This window comes from Bos indicus x Bos taurus, chromosome 10 (assembly GCF_003369695.1).
Source record: "Bos indicus x Bos taurus breed Angus x Brahman F1 hybrid chromosome 10, Bos_hybrid_MaternalHap_v2.0, whole genome shotgun sequence".
Classification (NCBI taxonomy): domain Eukaryota; kingdom Metazoa; phylum Chordata; class Mammalia; order Artiodactyla; family Bovidae; genus Bos; species Bos indicus x Bos taurus.
In genome coordinates this window covers 20321883-20330684 of record NC_040085.1, presented here as the reverse complement: position 1 = coordinate 20330684, position 8802 = coordinate 20321883, and the positions used below count along the sequence as shown (strand labels likewise).

Here is an 8802-nt window from a genome sequence, read left to right as displayed (position 1 = left end):
CCATTTAGTGACCATATAAAATGAGAACTGGCCCTGAATTCAGACTAGTATCCTGGAATTTAAATTAGATAAGAGCTAGAAGTCTCTTAGAGATTTCCAGTGCTTGTTTTACCAATAATTTCAGGAAGAGGAAACTAAAAGAATCTATTGGGTTCCAGATTTCTGGGGGCAATAATATCCTTTACTCCCTGAACATATCTGTGTAGTAGTTTGCCCTCCATTTCAAGTATTTATTAATACCACTGTGTGCTGGTCACTTTGTTAGGTATTTTGGAAACCCATACAACCTTCCCCTCAAGGAGCTGAGAATACAGTGCATAAAACTGCTTGTTGTTGTTGTTCAGTCGTTAAGTCTTGTCTGACTCTTTGCGACCCCACGAACTACAACACACCAGGCTTCCCTGTCCTTCACTCTCTCCCTGAGTTTGCACAAACCCATATCCATTGAGTCAGTGTTGCCATACAACCATCTCATCCTCTGTTGCCCCCTTCTCCTCCTGCTCTCAATCTTTCCCAGCATCAAGGTCTTTTCCAATGAGTGGTCAAAATATTGGAGCTTCAGCTTCAGCACCAGCCCTTCCAATGATTATTCAGGGTTCATTTCTTTAGGATTGACTGGTTTGATTTCCTTGTAGTCCAAAGGACTCTTCAGAGTCTTCTCTAGCACCAGTTTGAAAGCATCATTTCTTTGGTGATCAGCCTTCTTTATGGTCCAACTCTCACATCCATACATGACTACTGGAAAAACCATAGCTTTCACTGTACAGACCTTTGTTGGCAAAGTATGTCTCTCTTTTTAATACACTGTCTAAGTTTGTCATAGCTTTTCTTAAAGCAAATGTCTTTTAATTTCATGGCTGCAGTCACCATCCACATTGATTTTGGAGACCAAGAAAATGAAATCTGACACTGTTTCCACATTTTCCCCATCTATCTGCCATGAAGTAATAGGATCAGATGCTATGACCTTCATTTTTTGAATGTTGAGTTTTAAGCCAGCCTTTTCATTCTCCTTTTTCACATTCATCAAGGCTCTTTACTTCCTCTTCGCTTTCTGCCATTAGGGTGGTGTCATCTGCATATCTGAGGTTATTGATATTTCTCCTGGCAATCTTGATTCCAGCTTGTGCTTCTTCCAGCCCAGTGTTTCTCCCCATGTACTCTGCATATAAGTTAAATAAACAGGATGACAATATACAGCCTTGACATACTCCTTTCCCAGTTTGGAACCAGTCTGTTGTTCCATGTCCAGTTCTAACAGTTGCCTCTTGACTTGTGTACAGGTTTTTCAGAAGGCAGATCAGGTGGTCTGGTATGCTCATATCATTAAGAATATTCCACATTTTGTTGTGATCCACACAGTCAAAGGCTATAGAGTAGTCAATGAAGCAGAAGTACATGGTTTTTTCGGGGGGGGGGGGGGAATTCCCCTGCTTTTTCTGTGATACAGCTTATGTTAGCAATTTGATTTCTGGTTCCTCTGCCTTTTCTAAATCCAGCTTGTACGTCTGAAAGTTCTCGGTTCACATACTGCTGATAGTGTACTAAAACTGCTGATGGTATGCTAACACACTGAATTCTAAAAACAAGATAAAGCACTTTATAATTAAGTGTAATAGAATCTCCTTCCCTTTTTCTTTTCCATCTCTTTCAGTTCTTTCTTTGTATCTTTTGTAGCATTTCCAAAAGGTGGACATAGACATAGATAGGAAAACAGAATTTAGAAGTAACTCTGGAAGATTAAAAAAATAAAAGGGTGCATTCTTTCAACAATATATCATATAAGATGAAGAAATTCGGGAAAGACAGAACAGTCTGATAATTTCATAACTGATTGAGTGTAGTTGAATGAGTAATGGCACTCTGGATGCTTACTTCTGGGTGCTAGGGAACACCTCCATTACATGTGTCCTGTTCAAAATCCTGAGAGAGAGAGTGAAGAAGAAGGAATAGCAAAGATGAAAAAGGTTCATAGGTTTCAGAGGGGAAACGAGAGGAAATCTACTTGGTAAAAAAGCAAAGATACTGTGAATTAGAACATTGAGATCATCTTTCCAGGATAAGTAGTGTTTGACAGGTATGGAGAAATGGAAAATCATTCTAGTTGAAGAAATAATTAACAAATGATCACAACTGGAAAAGGTGTGAGTTATATTTGGGGAATTATAAGTAGACCAAGCTGACTGGAGCAGAGATCTGTATATGTGGCCAACGTATAACTGCCATTTGATAAATATTGATCCAAATATTAGAAGATAAAAGTTATAATGTAGAAACATGTATTAATACCTTCAGTGTTATTTGGTCCAACTAAGTCGCTTCAGTCGTATCCAGCTCTGCGCGACCCCATAGACAGCAGCCCACCAGGTTCCATCCCTGGGATTCTCCAGGCAAGAACACTGGAGTGGGTTGCCATTTCCTTCTCCAGTGCATGAAAGTGAAAAGTGAAAGTGAAGTCACTCAGTCGTGACCGACTCTTAGTAACCCCATGGACTGCAGCCTACCTGGCTCCTCCGTCCATGGGATTTTCCAGGCAAGAGTACTGGAGTGGGGTGCCATTGCCTTCTCCGTCAGTGTTATTTTAAGTTGAAAATAATTTTTCCTTAAATAGAAGGGAGAATTGCTGTAAAAATTCAGGGAAGTCTCATAGATTCTAAGAGGGAATACAGTGAGGCCTCTGGAGTGAGTCATAACTAGGGACTTGGAAGGTACACAAGGCTTCCTTTTTTACTATCACTGCTCTCTTTTTTGTGCTTTCTCTCCCTTAGGCCCTTTCTAGAGTAATGCATTCTCTGCTTCTCAGTCCATGTGGTAGAATATGATTGATGTTATAGCTCCTACCACTCTAATCTCCTTTCTGGTAATTGTGGGCTAATTAAATTGGACCAACCTCCTTGAGGAAAAATGATAAAAATATTGGATAAGATTTTACCAAATCTTTGTAAAAGCATCAAAGTACTAATATGATAACAAGAAACAAATAGGCCAGAATCTAAGGAAAAGATGAAATCTGAGAGGTTAGGAAAGCATTAATCTTTGTAGCTCTTAAGGCATTTGCTGCTGCTGCTAAGTCACTTCAGTTGTGTCCGATTCTGTGGGACCCCATAGACGGCAGCCCACCAGGCTCCCCCGTTCCTGGGATTCTCCAGGCAAGAATACTGGAGTGGCTTGCCATTTCCTTCTCCAATGCATGAAAGTGAAAAGTGAGAGTGAAGTTGCTCAGTCATGTCCGACTCTTAGCGACCCCCTGGACTGCAGCCTACCAGGCTCCTCTGTCCACGGGATTTTCCAGGCAAGAGTACTAGAGTGGGGTGCCATTGCCTTCTCCAAAGACATTTGCTAATTACTGCAAAATTGGGTTATAGTTTTGGCAGTACCTTTGGGTGGGAGAAAAAGGAAGGGCAGATGCCAAGGTTCAGCACCCACCAAAAGTAGAAATTCTAAGATATTCTTCCAAATATTAAGTTGGGACCCCAGAGAGTTATGCCCACAAGATAAGAACGAATAAGAAGTTAACCTTTCACTTACAGTAATTGTTGTGGAGCTCAGCAGAAATCAGCTGAGCTTAGAAAGGGAAAATAAAAAGAAGAGCTTTCAACTTTTACTGCGAAGCTAGGACTACAGGTATTCTTTTTCTCTGATTTGCAGTTTGGCCTTACATCATCTTGGAGGCCGAAGGAATGTCTGACCATGAACTCTTTTTAGAGTCCTTTTGGGCTGATAATGGTTCAGTTACATATGAGAAACAAAAGCCATGTAATTTTTTTTGTTCCAGGAAGAAACTTTCATCTTGACCTCAAAAATTCACTGCTTATAATTTTGCAAAGATATTGAGCAGTATACATTCAAAGATGAACAGTTACACAGGAAACAATTCGACATGAGTAAGAATCAACTAAAGCAACAGATAGCATAATACAGATTATTATAGATATTAAAACAATATAATTGCTATGTTTAAAGAGACTTTTAAAAAGCTGGCAGGTATCTGCAAATAATATGAAATTATAGAATTTGGCTTAGTTGTTTTGAAAAAGAAGCAAAACGTCTAAAATTGAAAATTACAATTTATAATTACGGTTGACTCAGTGGGTAGATTTAACAGCTGGTTAAATACAGCAGTAGTTGATTATGAGTATGGAGACAAAAAGACAATAAATATGAAAGAGAGGTTAAGAGATGAAGGACAGGGTGTGAAGGTTTAATATATAATTCGTTTCATGAATGGAGAAAGAAAAGTAGAGAAAAAAAAAAAAAAACTTAAAAAGATAATGGATGAGAATTTTCCAGATGGAAGAAAGGCAATGATCTATAGATTTAAGAAATCCCAAACCCAAGAACCTGACACCTTCATCACTGGACATATACGGGATTTCCCTGTGGAATTATTAACTCCTGGATTAGAGGAGTAAAGAAGATTATTTACACCTCTAAACTGAAATCTTCTCTGGATGCATCTGATTGGTGGAGCTAGGTCACATCCTCATTCTCAGCTGCCAGGTGGGAAAGCAAGTTTTCTAGGACAATCTTACTAATAATATTGAAATTACAAAAAAGTAAGGAAAATGTTTTTAAAATGTTGAATGAAAAAAAAAAATGTTGGACACACTCATATGACAAAGGCCTGCTGCTGCTGCTAAGTCACTTCAGTCGTGTCCGACTCTGTACGACCCCATAGACGGCAACCCACCAGGCTCCCCCGTCCCTGGGATTCTCCAGGCAAGAACACTGGAATGGGTTGCCATTTCCTTCTCCAATGTAGGAAAGTGAAAAGTGAAAGTGAAGTCGCTCAGTCGTGTCCGACCCTCAGAGATCCCATGGACTGCAGCCTACCAGGCTCCTCTGTCCATGGGATTTTCCAGGCAAGAGTACTGGAGTGGGGTGCCATTGCCTTCTCCAGACAAAGGCCTGAAACGGGGCTATTCAGAAAGCTTATTTTCAGGTGTTTGCTGTTTTCTCTTTGTACTCTTTTCCTTCAAGAGCACATAATTCTTACAGGCTCTGACTCAATGAATGACCTCTGTAATTTGATCTAGCCTTGACTTAATCTACAGAACTCCAGACACAAGAGTACCCTAGCTGTCATAAATTCCTATATCCTCCATCTACACTTCAAATCCAGCCTGCCTAAATTTTAACATTTCTTCACCCCTCTGCCTTCTCCAGATACCCATCTCTCCTTTAGATTTTCTTTTTTCAGTATCATTTTGTTTCTTCAAAGTATGATATTTGAGAATCACCCTTCTTTCCTCTTTATTGTCTCTTATTTCTTCATTCATATCTAGCTTCAGCAGACTCTCCCTTTCCTGTATCTCTCTCATTTATTCCTTCCTTTCTAATCCCATAACTATTATTCTCCTACATTTCATGTTTGACAATATGTACCATGGCCAGTCTCTGGTGTTCCCTTGACTTTGGTTTCTCTCTCTCCCCTTCAAACCAATGTTCATATTCATGCCTTGTGAATTTCCCTGTTCAATTTTTAAAGGGGTATAACTTCATTCCAGAATTTTCTAAGTCTCCTGCTAACCTATTTTATGATACCTCACTTCCACAAGGGCTGGCATCTGCCCCAGCCAGTGTTCTGCCTTGGCACTTTAAATGCCAAGGTCTTTCTCTCCAACTTTGCTCATAATTTTTTTCTCTACCAAGGATCACTCTGTCTCCAAACTTGTGTAAGTCTTAATTTGCCCTTAAAGTGCAGTTCAAGTTCCATCCCCTCCTGAAGGCCTGCCTCTGTGATGGCTCACTCTGCAGGTCTGTGAACCCTAGCACTGTTACCACTCTCTCACACTTGACACAGCTACTTCTCATTGTTCTCTTTCATGAAAGCTAACATTCTTTTATACCATAAGACTATCCACTGGCTTCAAAGTAAAGACCAAATCTAGATGTCTCATTTCGCCTAGCACAGAACTGGAGTTCAGTGTTTATCCAATAAAGGGATGAATGAATTAATGAATGCCTATTCTGGCACTAAGACTTGAGCTGTGGAGAAATCACTAATGTAATGACCTTGGGGCAGGTGGTTGCCCCTTGGTGCAAGTCCTTAGTCAAACAGAAAACCAAATGTGGATGTCGAAATTTAATCTGAGAGATCTGTGGTCAACAATTTCCTCTATGTAGAATTTCCCTTCTTGATTTTCACAATCTGCAGAGGGTGGAGGGTAGAAAACTTTCACTACATTAGACTATGTTGGATTGGGCAAATTTCTACATTCTTAATCTAGTGGTAGTTCCTGTCACTGACCCCATATTGCACTGTCCCCAGCAAGAGACTACAGAGTTCCAATAGTGACCTAAATAAAATCCCTTATGATTATACAGTGGAAGTGACAAATAGATTCAAGGGATTAGATCTTATAGACACAGTTCCTGAAGAACTATGGACAGAGGTTTGTAACATTGTACCGGGGGCGGTGATCAAAATCATCCCCAAGAAAAAGAAAAGCAAAAAGGCAAAATGGCTGTCTGAGGAGGCCTTACATATAGCTGAGAAAAGAAGAGAAGTGAAAGGCAAAGGTGAAAAGGAAAGATATATCTATCTGAATGCAAATTTCCAAAGAATAGTAAGGAGAGATAAGAAAGCCTTCCTAGGTGAAAATGCAAAGAAATAGAGAGAAACAATAGAATGGGAAAGACTAGAGATCTCTTCAAGAAAATTAGAGATACCAAGAGAACATTTCATGCAAAGATGGGCACAAAAAAGGACAGAAGTGGTGTGGACCTAACAGAAGCAGAAGAGATTAAGAAGAAGTGGCAAGAATACAGATAAAAACTATACAAAAAAGATCTTCATGACCCAGATAACCACGATGGTGTGATCACTCATCTAGAGCCAGACATCCCGGAGTGGGAAGTTAAGTGGGCCTTTAGGAAGCATCACTACAAACAAAGCTAGTGGAGGGGATGGAATTTCAGCTGAGCTATTTCAAATCCTAGAATATGATGCTGTTAAAATGCTGTATCCAATATGTCAGCAAATTTGGAAAAGTCAGCAGTGGCCACAGGACAAGAAAAGGTCAGTTTACACTCCAGTACCAAAGAAGGGCAACGCCAAAGAATGTTCAAACTACTGCACAGTTGCACTCATTTTACATGCTAGTAAGGTAATGCTCAAAATCCTTCAAGCTAGGCTTCAACTGAGAACTTTCAGATGTACCAGCTGAATTTAGAAAAGGCAGAGGAACCAGAGATCAAATTGCCAACATTCACTGAATCATAGAAAAAACAAAAGAATTCCAGAAAAATATCTATTTCTGCTCCTTTGACTACGCTAAAGCCTTTGACTGTGTGGATCACAACAAACTGTGGAAAATTCTTAAAAGAGATGGGGATCTTACCTGCCTCCTGAGAAACCTGTATGCAGGTCAAGAAGCAACAGTTAGAACTATACATGGAACAAGGGACTGTTTCCAAATTGGGAAAAGAGTACGTCAAGAGTATGTATATTGTCACCCTGCTTATTTAACTTCTATGCAGAGTACATCACGCGAAATGCCGGACTGGCTAAAGCACAAGCTGGAATCAAGATTTCCAGGAGAAATAACAACCTCAGATATGCAGATGACACCACCCTAATTGCAGAAAGTGAAGAGGAAGTAAAGAGCACTTGATGAAGGTGAAAAAGGAGAGTGAAAAAGCTGGCTTAAAACTCAACATTCTGAAAACTAAGATTATGGTATCTGGTCCCATCACTTCATGGCAAATAAGTGGGGAGACAATGGAAACAGTGAGAGACTATTTTCTTGGGCTCCAAAATCACCATGGACGGTGACTACAGCCATGAAATTAAAAGACTCTTGATCCTTGGAAGAAAAGCTCTGACAAACCTAGACAGCGTATTAAAAAGCAGAGAGATCACTTTGCTGGCAAAGGAACAGATAAGCAAAGTATGGTTTTTCCAGTATTCATGCAAGAGTGTGAGAGTTGGATCATAAGGAAGGCTGAGCACTGAAGAATTGATGCTTTCGAACTCTTGAGAGTCCCTTGGACTCTAAGGAGATCAAATCAGTCAATCCTGAATCAACCTGAATATTCATTGGAAGGACTGATGCTGAAGTTGAAGCTCCAATACTTTGGCCACCAGATACAAAGAGCCAATTCACTGGAAAAGACCCTGATGCTGGGAAAGATTGAGGGCAGGAGGAGAAGGGGAGAGATGGTTGGATGGCATCACCGACTCAAAGGACATGAGTTTGGGTGAACTCAGGGAGATAATGGACAGGAAAGCCTGGCCTACTGCAGTCTATGGGGTTGCAAAGAATCGGACACGACTGAGCGGCTGAGCAACAACAGATTGAAACGACGTCCAGGTTTTTTTGCCCAGTACACACAGGCACCTTAATAAAGGTCCAGCATAAAAGCTGTTTTAGAGAGCAAGGGATGTCGGTCACTTGCAAGGCCCTATAGCTCAGGGGTTAGAGCACTGGTCTTGTAAACCAGGGGTCGCGAGTTCAAATCTCGCTGGGGCCTACTGGGCAATTCTTTGACTCTTTTTAAAATCTACTTCACCAGCTACCCGCCTCTCTCGCGTAACTTCAACTCCAGCGGAAATTCCGCTAATTATAATTTCCCGCCAGTTTCCAGATGTCCCAAATAAACACCCGAGCAGAACACTTACTTTTAGGTTCCAATAGTAGGGGGTACGGAGAAGGCAATGGCACCCCACTCCTGTACTTTTGCCTGGAAAATCCCATGGACGGAGGAGCCTGGTAGGCTGCAGTCTATGGGGTCGCTAGAGTCAGACACGACTGAGCGACTTCACTTTCACTTTTCACTTTCATGCATTGGAGAGGGAAA

At 40.7% G+C, this 8802-nt stretch overlaps 1 non-coding gene across 1 annotated transcript; it reads left to right on the top strand.

The window, feature by feature from the left end:
- Positions 1-8402: 8402 nt before the first annotated feature.
- TRNAT-UGU lies at positions 8403-8475 on the top strand. Its single transcript has one exon. It is a non-coding gene; the product is annotated as a tRNA-Thr (tRNA).
- Positions 8476-8802: the final 327 nt, after the last annotated feature.